The sequence below is a fragment of the Pan paniscus genome, chromosome 8, assembly GCF_029289425.2.
Source record: "Pan paniscus chromosome 8, NHGRI_mPanPan1-v2.0_pri, whole genome shotgun sequence".
NCBI lineage: Eukaryota > Metazoa > Chordata > Mammalia > Primates > Hominidae > Pan > Pan paniscus.
The window spans coordinates 90,950,391-90,964,461 of NC_073257.2; the positions used below are offsets into that span (position 1 = coordinate 90,950,391).

The 14,071-nt window shown below is 45.3% G+C and overlaps 1 long non-coding RNA gene across 1 annotated transcript in view; it reads right to left on the reverse strand.

Annotated features, from left to right (window-relative positions):
- Positions 1-5,772: 5,772 nt before the first annotated feature.
- The window catches only part of LOC117974650 (uncharacterized), a 252,116-nt gene continuing 243,817 nt past the window's right edge, over positions 5,773-14,071 (reverse strand). Inside the window, exon 14 of the long non-coding RNA XR_010113194.1 lies at positions 5,773-8,588. This is a non-coding gene — a long non-coding RNA (uncharacterized LOC117974650). The remainder of the gene's footprint in view (positions 8,589-14,071) is intronic.

The window sequence follows — 14,071 nt, forward strand, 5'->3', positions numbered from 1 at the left end:
AGTAAAAAGATCTAGTTAGAATCCCAAAGGGCTGGAGAGAGCGGCAGGGAGAAAGGCACAGGGGAAAGCATGAGCTGAAGCATCAGACAAAGGTAGGAGATCGGGGGAGAACCCATAGCCAAGCTGGTGTGAATCCTTTGGATGGTAGAGCAAGAGCTCCTAATGGTCACAGCCAAGGATCTGCTGCTAAGAGAAGGAGGAATACTAGGGCACTTACCTGTCTGTGATAGTAACAATACTACCAGTAACAATTACTGCTATTTATTGAGCAACTGTATTAGTCAGAAGAGGCCAACCTATGCTGCAGGAATAAATAGCTCCACAATCTCAGTGACTCAGCACAGTAAAAAATTGTGTCTTGCTCACACAGCATCCATTGCAGATCCAGGGTGAATGTTCTCCCTACAGGGACTCGGCCCCATGGCTGATAGGTCCTCCACCACCCAAAGCAGCACCACCTGCAACACGTGGCCTTCTCAGTCGCTGGGCAGGAAAGAGAGGCTAGAGAAGGATGTACAGGATTTCCCTAGCAGCCTTACTCAGGGCTCTCCAGAGAAAGGGAACCAGTAGGACATATAGAAATATACAAGAGGAGATGTATTGGCTCATGTGATTATGGCAGCTGAGAAGTCCCACTAACATCTGTCTGTAAGCTGGAGAACCAGGGCAGCCAGTGGTGTAATACAGTCTGAGACTAAAGATGCAGAACCAGGAGCTCCAATGTATGAGGGTAGAAGAGGATGCCCCAGCTCAGGAAGGAAGAGAATTCACCCTTCCTCTGTCTTTGTGTTCTATTGGGACCCAAACAGATGGGATGATGCCCACTCACATTGATAAGGGAGATCTTCTTCATTCAATCTATAGATTCTAATGCTAATCTCTTTGGAAGCACCCTCCTGTGAGGTTCCATTTCTCTGGAGAGCCCTGAGTGAGGCTGTGAGGGAAAAGCCTGTACATCCTTCTTTAGCCTTTCTTTCCCGCTCAACGACTGAGAAGGCCACGTGTTGCAGGTGTTGCTGCTTTGGGTGGTGGAGGACCTATCAGCCATGGGGCAAAGTCCCTGTAGGGAGAACATTCACCCTGGAGAGCTGTCAGGATCTGCAATGGATGCTGTGTGAGTGATCACACTTTACCAGCTATCTGGGTATCCCTTAGTCCAGTCAAGTTGACACCTAAAATGAACCATCACTGCCCCAGATCATAAGTGACAAAAATGACACCAGTTTCGCTGGCTTGAACTTAGCACTTGGTCCACTAATCTTCAACGATGGGTGAGGTGGGGTGGGAAGTGCTGCCTTCTGTGTGGCTGGAAGGAGGAGAATCAAACATGGTGAGCATTAGTGATGTCTATCACAAGCATTAATGTGTGTCAGGCACTAATTAAGTACCTTACATAGATTGTTTCACTGACTCTGCAACAGCTTGTGTTACAAATAAGGAAGCTGAGGCACAGAGAGAATGAACAGAAAGAATCTACCCAAAGTTAACCCAGCTAGTAATGGAAGAGTAATAATTCAATCCCAGGTGTTCAGGGTGCTTAAGTCTCTCTCCACCTCCTTCCAGAATCTCAGAGGTCATCAGTGCAACAATACTCCAGAGATGGGTGATCCATTGTCACAGTGCAGTCCTTCAGTCAACCCAATAAAGGCATCCACGTCCTCAGCATTAGGCAGATAGGAGAGGGACACCATGCTTCCCAGTGACCTGGGACCATCCTCAACCCTTTGGGATGAGAAGTCAACAGAATAAAATATTTCTCAGTGAGGAAAAGAAGTAGGTGTCTTGGAAGGGCAAACCTGGCCCGAGTGACTTCTGTAGCTGAGAGACAGAGAGAGACAGAGATCCCCAGAAATGGTGCAGCTCATCCCAGAACACTTCAGTCACAAATTCCAAGTGCAAGGGGTTGTAAACAGATCATCACTGTGGTTCAACCCATGCACTGGGGTCTGAAATTCCCAATTCAGGCCAGGGGAAACAATAATAAACATTGACTAGCATATCCAGGTTCATTGACTTGAAAGGTCATATATTGATGGACAAAAAGCCAAGGTCAATATTTGATTTGAGGAACAATAAATCTTGATATCCATGGAAAGAAGCCATCGATGTAGGTGTTGTTAGGCAGAGCCAGAACGCCATCACAGCAGGGTCATCATGCCTCCTCTGTGACCCATTAAAGGCACTCTTGTGTGGAAAATTGGGAGGAGGCTTGAGTGTGTTTAGCAGTTTTTAGGTAGCTCTGAGTGAGTGTGTATTTTGAAGACAGGCCACAAGAAAGAGAAGCATACACTGTTTTCAGAAGACTGTCAGAATGGGGCCAATTTTGCCCCATTCATGCAAACGAAAGGAAAATACCTCCCCTGTCCCCTCCCCACCTACCTGCTCCCCATAACCTGCTGATGTTGGAGATTTGCCTCCACTCTCACTGAGGAGGGATGTGAGTGGGATTTTCCCTTATCTGCTATCCAGCTCTCGACTTGCCAATCCTTCAATGTCTTATTCTTTATCTCCCCAAGAAAGGCATGCCACTAAAGCCAGAGCTGAGGCACACCTGCCAATATCTGCCTTGGAGAGGGAACTGGCTCCATTCTCCTGCCTTTCCAGGCTCTGCTCCAAGTCTTGCCCCTACCTCATGTAGAGCCTCCCAGACCCCTGGCCATCCCTGCGCAGTGCCAGGCATCTCCAACTCCTTGGAGTGCTTACTGCCACACACCCTTCCCCTTCCTCTCTCCCCTGGAGAGATTTCACTAATCCTGAAACTCCCAGTTTGACATTGGCTCCCTTGTAAAGCCCTCCTTCCTCCTGCCCCATTCTGCCTCCATCCCTGCTTCAGCACTTGCTCCATCCCTTGGACAGTTTCTTTGTGCATGTCCATGGGTTTTCTTTATCCTATGAATGACTACTTCAAAGGCAGGGGCAGGTCCTTACTTAACTCTGTATCCCCGTTGCCTGGCCGTGGTGAATATCCAATATGTTGGCAGAATGAAGAGCAGGTCAATGGGATGAACAAACATACCAGATAAGGAACTCAGAGTCTGGGCCAGAGCAAGGAGGGTGCATGTGGGGCCTATAGGGATGGGAAAGGGAGGGCGCCTGAGTAGGGGGAGAGGTGGTGAGCACTGGAGGTGGAGCACGGCAGAGCATTATCCTCCCTGGCTCCTCATCCTCGCCAGCGGCTGCCCTGACAGTATTAATCAAGGCCAGAGCATGTGGAAATATCAGTCCACTGTGTTCTATTCAAGTTCTCTGGAACTAAATTATGTTGTCAGGATTGGACAGAGCAGGAATGGAAAAGACCAGGCTGGATGACATGGGGCTGTTAAAAGGAGATGAATGAGCCCAGTGGTTTCCATTCAATTTTTCAAGGTTTCCCAAGGCAGGTCTGACAAATACCACCTTATAATTCCCAGACACCCTGCACAGTACCCTCCACACTCTCATTTTTTTTTCCTGCCCATCAGATTAGAAGGACAAGGGATTCTTCTTTATGTCTTGCAAATGGGGCAATGGAGAAATTGGAGGGAGCACTTTGACCCAGGTCAAGGTCGGGCCAAGGTCACGCCATAAATCAGTGACACAATCAACAGGACAAACTCTGAGCTTACAGCACAATGCTCTCTCCATTACCCCACCTGCATAGCTTCTGCTGTAAAACAGAGGTGGCCAGACCTGCCTCTCAGGGCTGCTGCAAGGTGTCAGAGAGCTAACACACCTGAAACCACTTTTGACTGTAATGGTGCTATTCATTCATTCATTCAGTCAGTCAGTCAGTCAGTGTTGATCCTGGACATACCATGTCCCAAGCCATGTTAGCTCTTACTTAAGGGCTGCTATAGGAGTATAGAAAGTAGCTGAGAATTAGAAACTGTTCACAGCCTTGCCACTTGAGAGCTGTTTGATCTTGGGTCAGACATGAAGCCTCTCTGATCCTCTTCACAAAGTGATTGTCAGAACCAAATTAGTTAACAGCAGGCCAGCACTTAGCACAGTCCCTTAAAGGGAGTAAGTTGTAAATAAGAACTTACCGAATCTAAATGTGTTCTGCCACAAAAGACTGGGTGGCTCTTCCCTCCCTGTAGGAGGAGTGTCCCTGCAAAATGGATGTGTGTGTCGGGCTTCAAGTTCTGCAGTGTGCTGCAGTTGAGCATATCTCCCAAATCAGCAGTGAGAGAGCCTCAGTTGTAAACAAAGGACTCATTAAATTAGCATAAATTATTTTATGTAAATTAAAAATCCATGCTATGGCTTTTTATTGGTAGTGGCATCAAATCTTACCACTGCACATGCTTGTTTAAAATTAATGTGCATAAATGCTCCAAATATTGTATTATTAATAATGATAATAATGTTGATGAGGATGATGATAATAAACACAATCTCATAGCAATGGCTATGGCTGGCTCTGAAAGCTCAGCAGGTAGTGCACTGTCATAGCTTCTAAGAGAGGCAGCAAGATTACATAGCCCCTTCCTAACCACCCCAGCCCTCACTCATGGCACAATTTTGATGTCTTCACTGGGTTCAACTGACTAATGGCTTCTTCAAATCCTGCCCATTTTTTGAGGCTGTACTCAAGGCTATCTCTATGAATCAGTCAGAACATTAACTACAGAGATTTCTCCTTCCTTTTAATTTCTGAAACAACTTTTCCCCATCACTGTTCTCCATGTGTTATCTCCTTGGACTCACCTCAGATCTGTGAGGAAGGTGGCAGGTGTATTTATGATTTCCATTGCATAGAGTAGAATCTACCCAAGGTCACATTGCTAGGAAATTACAGAGCCAGGACTAAAGTTTTTCTGACTCATAGGTATTAGTGAAGTGCCTAGCCAAGAGGCTTGCACATAGCAAATAATTAACCAATGTTTGTTAGGAAGAGAGAAAGAACGATGTGCATAAAATGATGAGTAAGTGAAAAATTTGCAGAATGAAGTATTTAAAATTCCTCAATATGATGATGACCTTCTCTCTTTATTATGATCTATTCAACAGTCAATCTACCAATGAACCTGTAAAGTGTTTGTTTTTGGAGGAACTGACCACACATTGACAAGCCCCCACTGAGTCTAAACCTAAACATAGGCCCATCCATGTGGCTTAAGGGAAGATGTACCCAGGCTGTCTACCAGCCCACAGGGCACCTTTCTAATAACTAGAGAAAGGCACCAAACCCCCCAACATAAGCAGGCTTAGTGAGCCTAGCTAGAGTTCATCCTCTTGGCCTGGTGTCAACCAATACAACCACACGTGGTGGCTCTGGATTTATTAAAGACTTCAGACTATTAAAAGGCTGAGCAATACCATCTCCCCCAGAGTTCCATGTCACTCTTTCTCCTTATGATAGCACTAGGCAGAGACTGCTTCCTAGGAGAGGGTGGGGGTGTATATGTGCACATGTGAGTGCATGCTCTTCCTGACTAGGAGATTCTCCATACCAGACACCACGGGATTTAGGACAAATACTGGTTTCCATACCCTGACTCAGATGGAAAAATGACATTCTTCAATCACACATGCAGGAAACAAACCACAATATTGGTGATACTTGAAAATTTGTCACCCATAGAAAGCATAGTCATTTTCCTATTCCATTAAAGTTGTTGCAGTTATCTCAAAATATTGACTACAGCAGAGGTCAGCAAACCTTTTCCATGAAGGTCCGGATAGTAAATGTTGTAGGCATCGTAATCCATGCAGTCTCTTGCAATAACTTAACTCGGCTATTGCAGCTCTGAAGCAGTCAAAGACAATATGTAAATGAATGGACATGGCTATGTTCCAATAAAACTTTATTTACAAAAATAGGTAGTAACTCAGATCATAGTTCACTGATTCCTGATATAGCAAGTCATTACTTTAAAATTACAATAGTTAATAGGCTCTTGTTATTTAACGTGTTACTAAGGAAGCACATATATTACTATATAGACTTTTTTGTATTTTGAAAATTGCATTTCAATATAACTGGTTGCCTCTGTGACCCTATGTATTTGGTTTTATGTATTAAAAGCCATTATTCTGAGACAGACTTCATTGACTTCACTGGTCTAACAAGGGAGTCCTTGACCCACTGGAGGTGAAGAGTCCCCAGTTATTCAATCCATCTCAGCTTCAGTTTCCTCACTGCAGAGTGGCAAAGCCAATAATAATATTATTCATGTCAGAGGGTTCTTGCAAGAATTCAATGTGGTTATGAACGTAAAGGTGTTTTGTTAACTAAAAGGAACCACAGAGATTTAAGGTATTAATATTTTTGTTTTCCCAGTGGTTCCTACTGTAGTCATCTTTACATAGTAGGTACTGAATAAGTGTTTGTTGCAGTCCAGTTAGCTGAGCCAAGAACCCGGCATTCCTTCTTGAGCAATAAGTAAGACAGGGGAAGGGGATGGGAGGGAGAGAGGGAAGGGGAGAGGGAAAGGGAAGGGAGGGAAAGAGAGGGAGAGAAAGAGAGAAGGGGAGGGAGGGAGAAGGAGAGACTAGAGAATCCTGGCCACTGTGAGTATTATTTCACAATTGTCTATGCAGAATTCCTAACCGTCACATCTATTTAGAAATTGCACTGGGGAATGAAAAGAGGAAGGGGGAGAGATGGCTATGTTTTGAGCAGAGACTTCCTGCTGATGCGGCAGGTTTTAAGAGCACAACTTGCACAGTTTGTGAAAGCACATGAACCTTGAAATAGAAATATGGACCTCTTAATTCATCTCTCTGTTATTTGATAAAGCATAAGGTAAATGCATGCAGAACATTTTCCCTTTAATTACACAAGGAGAAATGGTTGGGGGATGAGAGGTGGGGGAGCAGAGGATTGAGGGTGAGAGGCCACAGTGAAGCATTGTGCTTCCAAAGCAATGATATGGAATGGGCTTCTCTGAGATTTTAGTTCTGGGGAAAGAGGCTGAAGCTCTACACATTACAATAACAACCTCAGTGCCCAGTGGCTTCCAATCAGAATGCATTGTAAGGCAGGCAGTGGGGCAGCAGACCTCTGCCTTCAAAGGACTAGCAGTTCAGGTGCAGAAACAATTTGGAAATGCTTAAAGTGGGCATCAGTTCTGCCATGTGGTTAGGATCACGAGTCCCAGGCCCAGCTCCACCACTGAGTGGGGGCTTCTCTGAGCTCACTCTGTAGTCACTACTGGTATCCACCAAATATTTTTAGTTCTGCCCTCACAAAGCTGACCCCCTCTCATGCTGGACAAGCAAGTAAACCCTCAAACATGTCAGACAGGAGGCCTTGGGTCTAAACCCTTCCTCTCCCTCTCTCTAGACTCCCTCAATCCATCCCTTTTGGACCATCACAGACAGTTGGCCATGCCGGTGACAGCGGGCCCAGGCACAGCCAATTTGAGTGGAGGGATTTCAGAGTTATGGTGTTGTATTATTCAATTTATTTAAAGCCCTAATAGTTTCTTCCAGGCTGCTAAGAAACCCATATTTTATTCCATTTGATTGTGATTTGTTTGATTAAAAGTTGCTCTGGATACCATGTTAGAGGATAATCAGGGTTTGTGATGGGTTGAACAGTGTGCCCCCCAAATTCATATGTTGATGTTCTAACCCGCAGCACCTGAGAATGTGACCTCATTTGGAAAGAGGCCCATTGCGTATGTAACTAATTACAATGAGGTCACCCTTAGGGTCACTGGTCCCTGATCCAGTATGACTGTTATTGTTATTAAAGGGGGAAATTTTAACACAGACATGGACAAAAAGGAGTGCACCATATGAAGATGAAGGCGGAGATTGGAGTGATGCATCTATAAGCCAAGGAAAGCCAAAGACTGCCAGCCAATCATCAAACGTTAGGGGAGAGGCCTGAAACAGATTCTTCCTCACAGCCCTCAGATGGAACTAACCCCGCCACACCTTGATTTTGCACTTCTGGCTGCCAAAACTGTGAGCCAATAAATTCCCATTGTTTAAGCCAATGGTTTGTGGTACTTTGTTATGGCAGCCCTAGCAAAGTAATACAGGGTTCTAATTTGGTTTCCATCTGCCGGATGAATTGGGCAAGTTCTTTCTCTGGGCTTCTATTGTAAAGGCAGCACAACCCAGTGAAGGACAACAAAGGCTGGGGCCTGCCAACCTGGCCTTGCATCCCAGCTCTGCCACTTACTCGCTGTGTGACCTTGGACAAGGCCCTGAACCTCTCTATATCTCTATAGAAAGAGATAAAATACTACATAGCCTCCAAGTGGCCTCACAGCTCAAATATTCCACAAGCCAAATATAAATAATATTATTAAGAGTTTAGCATGATGAGTCATTTGCAAGACCACCAGGACTATTGTAACTGGACTATGAGCAGACAGGACCCTCTGCAGAAGATGCAAAATGAAGGAACATGACAGGTGGAAACAGAAGGCCTTCTTGCTGAGGTGGCTGATTTCTATCATAGCAGGATGTTTGTGATCCACTTGAAGTCACTGGGCCCTTCATCGAGTAGAAAGGCCAGGGCTGGTGAGCACACCTCCCAGCATAGGGCTGTCAGGATGCTGTAGGGAGTACCATGCTGCCATTGTGTCACAAAGTCCATGACTGACCATCTCTTAGATGACCACGTGGTTGAAGAGCAAGGCCACCATCTGCACCAAGAGACAGAGCAAAGGAGACTGCAATTTGACAATTCAAAACATCTTCCACCCAGTTAATTTTTATTATTGAGTAATAACTCAAAATAAATATTTTGTTATTCTAAGTACTCTCTGTCTGTCCTGAATCGAGAAATGGCTTAGATTCCAGGCTCTTTGAGGGCCTACAAGTGTCCCGTCCTCTTCACTGCTCTCAGGGAAGTCTCCAGAGGAGCCAGCTCCCTCCGGTCACTCCCTGCAGGCCGGAAGGCCATGCATAATTAAAAACTTGGTGGGTTTTTTGCAATATTTACTGTAAACTCATGGAGGGGCTTGCTGAGACAGATTCTTAGTGTTGTGTTAGGAGCATTGTGTGTTCCTATTTCTCTGTGGAAAAAAAAAAAAGAGAGAAATCTCAGCAACAACACAACCTGCCCAGCAAAAATCCCAGCTGTTCCTGGCAGGAAACTGCAAGATCTCTTAGCAGCCGGCTGTTGGATGCCTAGCCCTGGACTGGGTGCTGTGTGGGGGTGGCATAACAGACAAGATAGCAAGCAAGACCTGCCCAGAGAACAGTGGAGGTCTCCCCCTCACATTCCTACCTGAGCAAGGCTCAGGCTGGGGTTTCAGCAAAGAATGGCTGAAACTGGGTGGTTCCAGGGAAGAAGAACATCCTGCAAATGCCCCCAGAGAATTCACAAGTATCAGCTGCCTGGTAGGGAAAACTTGGGCAAAGTATGTGATAGAGCTGACCCACTGCATATGCACATGGGTATAACCAGTTATGTGTTGTCACATGGCTGTGGGGCACTTGGCCAATAGTATAGAGATCACAAACACACTTTTGTGAATAAATAATGTATTAATCACCCACTCTGTGACAGGCAGTGTTACTGCAGTTGGGGACACCACGTAAATTCATAGACAAAGTAGTCAATAACTCCTGCCCTTGTGGAGCCCATATTCTAACAGAACAATGGTGGGAAGTGACAACACAATCTGCAGAAGGTAGAGTTTTATGAAGACTCTGCGACTGGTTTACAATGTGACTTGCAATGTCATTGTCCCTCTTCTAGCCTTCAGTTGGCTCATCTGTAAACTGAGACAAAGAGGCCAGTATTCTCTTGAGAAGACACTGGTTCATTCCTCAACTATCTTTGTGACTAAGGACAAATTATTTAACCTCTCTGTGCCACAGATACTTCCTACCAGTATTGGAGAAACAATTGAGGCAGTACATGTAGATGGCTTTGCCAGTGCCTGGCACATAATACACCTTCAGTAAGTGCTACTATTATCGAAAGAAAGTAAGACCAAGTGAGCTTAACCCCTCCCTCTACTGTCTTGTCTTTGAGAGGTTTTCTTCTCTCCAAAGAGCTCAGGGACCACAGGTCTTTGTCTCTCCAGAGCTCAGCATCTCTCTTGGGTCTCCTGACCTGAGCCAAGTGACCTATCCCTCCACAGACTTCTTCACACGCTGCAACGGGAAGGAGCCAGCCTTGAAAGTCACTTCCTGGAAGAGGCATCATAGTAGATAACACAAGTCATCAGCTTGCTCTGTGGTCAGCCAAACCAGGTATGAATCCAGGCTCTGCCACTTAACAGCTGTGTGACCTCAGGCTGGTCATTTAATCGCTCTAGAGCACTTCAGTAGAGCTAGTGCCTCCCACCCAGGGCTGTGGTGAGGATGAAGCCAGAGAGTGAGCTAGAGTGCTTAAGATGGCAGCACAGAGACAGGGGCCAATAGGTGTTGGCAATGATGACAATAAGCTCCTAAAGAGACCCACAGCAGAAGAGAGAATAGACGTATGCCTCTAGACATCACAGAGCTCTCTTTCCCACTCTAGAAAGGAGACAGCCAACCCCTGGGAAGGCCTGGAGCAATTTGATGTGAATTTTCATTAACAGCCTGAATTAAGAACATGGAAGGTGGCCTTATCAAATTTGAAAATGATATAAATTTGAAAGGAAAGATAAATAAATTAAATGAAAGTCTGATCCAAAAAGCTTTCAGCAGTTAGGAATGATAAGTGGTAGCAAAAGTCCGGTGTTTGATCCCCCAAAAGCTGATGGCACATTCTTGGTAAGGGACACATGGTTTAACAGCAGCAAGGCTTAGAAAAGACATGGAGTTTTGAATCAAGAGTGACTTTAGGCCAGATTTGTAATCCCACCACTTTAGGAGGCTGAGGTGGGAAGATCACTTGAGGCCAGGAGTTCAAGACGAGCTTGAGCAACATAGTGAGACCCTGTCTCCACAAAAAATTTAAAAATTAACTGAGCATGGTGGTGTGCTCCTGTAGTCCTAGTTAGCTGGGAAGCTGGGGCAAGAATATTGCTTGAGTTCAAGGTTGTAGTGAGGTATGATCACACCACTGCACTTCAGTCTAAGTGATGATGCAAGGCCCTGTCTCAAAAAAAAAAAAAAAAAAGAATGAGTTTAGAAAAGTTAACTATATGGCGTGGCTTCAAAAGAGTTATTGCTGACTTAGGCCACATTAATAAAAGTATAGTGCCTACATAAGGGAGGTGAGAGTCCTCTATTTTATCCTGAAAAATTATTGCTCTATTTCTATTTGTCTTGACCATTTGTCAAGACAGATATTGCTCTTCTAGAACATGAGCAGAAAACAGATGCAAAGGATCTCAAAACCATGCTATTATTGAATGGGCTCACCAGGAAACAAACTCTGAGATGGAGATTGCTGTATTGCAATTTTATTAGGAAGTGCTCCTGGGAACAACACCTGTGAGAGTAAAGGAAGCAAATTTGAGCAGAGGGAGAAATAGAACTGTGTTGCTGTTGCAATGAAAGCCTTATTAAACTTATGGAGAGCTGGAACTCCCCTTCAAAATTGCTCTGAATTGAGGTGAAGCAGATGGAGCTTTGTGCCTCATATCACCCAGCCATGGAGGAGGCTTGCTCCCAGGCAGAAGACAAACAGAGCTTGGACACGGTAGCTCCTTTTGGCCAAGTGCAATTCCTAGGGGGAGACTTGGCTTAGAGCCATGAGCAAGCAGCACTCTTGGAAGCTCTGGGAATGAGTGCTTAACCCTGAAGGACAGCCTGGGCAGTACATCTCAGCATCTACTACAGTCCACCCCTTGCACCACCCAAATCTGCTTGTTTCATCTAAGTTCTGGGAACAGCATATTCTGACTCCTGGATTCCAGTTGTCTCTTTTCCTGGGGAGACTTATAGGAGGAAGGTTAGTGGGACAGATGACAGCCACCACTGCTGCATGTAGCACTCTCAGTTCCCCTCGTCCACTTCTCTAGGTTCCTTTCAGTAGCACCTAGCACCTATGGTGGTCTCTGTGCTCATCCAATATCATGCCCAGACCTTATTCCTAGAGGGTCTGAATCCCTGGCTGCCATCCCATCCTTCAGGCCTCTCTGGATCCCAGGTACTTACTTCACAGATGTCTGTGCTTCTCAAATTACCCAGTTTATTCCTCTTCAAAACTGGGCAGGAAAGAACAAAACACTTCCTAGTGTATCACCTTGGTGCCAAATACATTCTTCCCTGTTCTTTCATGGCGTAACAACAGCCCAACTTCCTCCTGACAACAAGGGTCCCTTAACTCTGCCAGAATAGTGACACTTTTTCCTTGCCTGCTGGTCCCTCAATGTAAGCAGCCCAAAGACACTGTGTAATACCGTAGCTTAAAGTTTAATGGGCTTTTCCAGTGTCCCCTGATGGAAGCATGCACCCTCTGGAAACCAGGACTTCAAGACCCACAGACCCTGGTTTTGTGGAGACAGAAAGCACAGATTCCCCAAATGGGTCCTTGGGAGTGATGGTAAACAGAGACATTCCTACTTCTACCCCTTTTTCCCCACACTCATGCATTTTACTGACTGGGGATCATTTAGTGCTCACTGATTTAGGGTGCACACTGCATCCTGGGTAATGATATCCTATGCTCACAGACATCATCTCCAAACTGATGCCTCAGCTGCACTTTCAAAGGCTACTTCATCACTCCGTCAAGTCAGCAGGGTCTGGTGGTATAGTTTGTGGTAATCTCAAAGGTTCCTATAGTCTTATATAACTGTGAAGTGGTTCTCTTGGTCTGATGCAATGTTATTTATATAGGATCCTAGATTGCTAGATCAAATATTCTATAAGCTATTAGATGAGGGTGCAGGCTGAAACCCTGCAGACAAGAGAGGTAAACCCGTAGCCAGAATGTATGTCCATTCCAATCAAAATGAGTCAATTTCCCTGTCAGAATGAAAGGGGTTCAATGTAATCAACTTGCCACCAAGTGGCCAGTTAATCTCTTTGAAGAATGGTGCCATATTAGAATCTCAGCCTTGGTCTCTGTTACTGGAAGACATTGGACAATGGCAGTAGCTACATTGGCTTTAACGAGTAGGAACCCCAGGCTGTGAATACCATGTGTAACCTCTATCCTTGCTCCCATGACTTCTTTGTTCATGGGTCCATTTCTGCCAGCATGAGGATTGCCAATGACAGAGGCTGGCTGACACCAACGATTTGAATCATTCTGCCCACCTGGTGCCTCTTCTATGGCAGATACTCTCTAATGGGTGTCAACATGTCATTGAAAGGTCTTCACACTCCATAACAAGTCCCATTGTCTCATCCTTGTGGGTCTTTCCTGGGCCTTTTTATCTCTTCTCCTGATCTTTCTCCTTCTAGAACTGTGACCAATGGCTCACTCATTCACTGCTTCCCATGAGTCCATATATGTTCTACCTTGAACCACTGCTCTTTGTACACAAAGTTGATGACCAGATAGACCAGGTACATTGCCCAGGGCTCTTCCCACTGAGAGGATTTCTCCCCTCTGCTGGTTTTCAGGGTCACCCTTGAATGGGACTGTCATGTATCAGCTGTTTATTTCCAGCTCATACCTAGATACCAAGTCAACACATCCATAAACAGAGCTTGGCTTTTTTCTACCCCCCTCAGCTAGTCTTAAGGAACTCCACCCTTGCAGGCACAGATGGGAGCTGATTGACTGTGGCAGACTATAGGGGAGTTTGGGCCTCCTTCTTGGGCAGATTACTGGTATCATCTGGCTCTGTTCATGCCTGATCCCAGATATGCCACTGCCATGTTACTGCTGGTATCACCCAATCCTATGACGTTTTGGCTCCATATGAATCCAGCTCATGCTGGACAATTTGCTTTATGGTCACTTGATGTCTTATGGTCACTTGATGTCTTATGGTCAGGGGCTCCATCTCTACCAGGGCCCAGTAGCATGCTAAGGGTTATTTTTGAATACTGTATAATTCTCTGTTGCAGGTGGCATGGCCTTATTCCAGAATCCTAGGACTCTATGCAGCAATTTTCCTTTTAGAGCTTACTGTAAACTCCACGTCACTTCTTCTTCTACTACAGATACCTACAATACCATGAAGTCTATCAAGTTGTGTAGCTTACAATTCTCTTTCCTGCAGAGCTGGAAGCCTGTCATGTCACTTGATAAATGGGTTGAAGCAGTTCTCCCAAGTGTGGAGTA